Genomic DNA, 1,800 nt, shown 5'->3' with positions numbered 1-1,800 from the left:
TACTTGGAGTTGATTCATATATAGATGGACACTTGGCACCGTTAGTGTATATATTTTTAAAACTATCATGTTAAGTTGACTTATAATAACAAATAAACCTTCATAGCAAGCTTGATATGATCAATTGAAAAATAATATAATAACCTGCTATGACCCGTTAAATTGAACTGATGATTATATATATAACTTAAAATCTTAATAATATATGTACGTTCGAGTTCATTTATTTCGTCACACATTTGTACCTTCCATTAGAAATTATTTCCCGTTCTCGTCTCTAATTTTACGGACATATTATCTGGATTAGTGTTAGAAAAAAGAAGTCATGGAAAGCTTCAATTCATATACACCGAGAGTCACGAGTTTACACAACAAAACTCATTTTTACATGTAAACATTTTGTACTTCAATTTAGTCACATTTGGTCTAGGGAACCTGCAGAGTATTCTATTTTCATGTATAATGTACTAATTACCTAATTCAGGAAAGATGTAATATATAGTAAAAGCAACAAGAAAAAAATATAACCTAGCCGATACCTCCTATACCAGTACGTATCTAAAAGGGAAGATAACCTAGCTAACAAATAATCCCCTCAATCTGTTAAGTTTAAACGGATTGAGTTATTACCTGTTTGTTTGTGTTATTTAATGGTTGAATTCAAAATGACTCATCTAATTATTGGGTAATAATGGTTCAAAATAGTGCGATTCGACGTGTCAAAATATGACCAAAGTGAAATATACAAAATAAAATTTGGAGATTAATGAAAATTTATGTAAATTTAAAAGATTTTTTTTTTAAAAAAAATACATAAACTTATACATTTTTCCAAAAAAGTAAAATAAAGAAGGGGAGGGGTTTGAATCATGTTGGATATTGGGTTATGACTTGTTAAATGACCCATCTTGACCAAGGAAACTCTTGGCAAGTTTGCTGATAATCTCAAATTTGATTGCTCATTTTTCGCTTGGACTTACATATCCATTTGTTTATTTTCTTTTCTTTGCGTACAATATGTTATATTAAAACCCTGTTTATATTAATTAAGATCCACTTTCCAGCATATATTCATTGTTTTATGTATCTTCTCTGAAGCCTCAAAAAGGATGTAAATACATACAATATATTATTATTATTCCATAGTCCAGAGAGAAAAGAGGGAGGAAAGGGCATGGGGGTTTGGAAGGGATAGTTCTTTTTATTCTCTTAAACTGAGGATTTTGTCTCTTTGTGCATACTGATCAAACTGAGATATGTTTTTCTCGACTAAGATGACATAAAGTAGACAGAGTTTACTATATTACTTAGTATAACACATACAAATAAACTATGATAAAGCATGATTAAGCTGTCAATATTCCATCAAAGAATTAAATCAAAGCATATTAATAATTAATGTTAGTATATAAGAAGAAAAGGTCCCACAAAAGTTCAAATCGGGGGAAAAGTTAGATGGGAGAATGTGAGATCATCAGAGTATGGGCAAGCTTTGCTTTTATCCCAATTCCCCTTTTTTGGCTTTTAACCTTTCAGCAGTATTCCCCACACATCTCTTCACTGCTTGTACTATTTCTATATCATCTCCTCAATACTATCGAAAGAAGAGTCTCATCTTCCAAAATTAAACTCCCTTAGTCTTGAAAAGAACGAACAAAAAAAAAATTAAGGAGAGGGACAATCTAACCTTGTCCATAGACCATATAACATGAGAGTCTAAAACTAAGAAGACTCAGAAAAGAATCAGAGAATTAATATCTCAATTCAATTCTGGTAGATAGTCATGTTAGAGCTGCAACA

Source organism: Lycium ferocissimum, chromosome 10 (assembly GCF_029784015.1).
Source record: "Lycium ferocissimum isolate CSIRO_LF1 chromosome 10, AGI_CSIRO_Lferr_CH_V1, whole genome shotgun sequence".
NCBI classification, from domain to species: Eukaryota; Viridiplantae; Streptophyta; class Magnoliopsida; order Solanales; family Solanaceae; genus Lycium; species Lycium ferocissimum.
The sequence above is the reverse complement of the archived record's forward strand: the minus strand, read 5'-3'. Positions refer to the sequence as shown.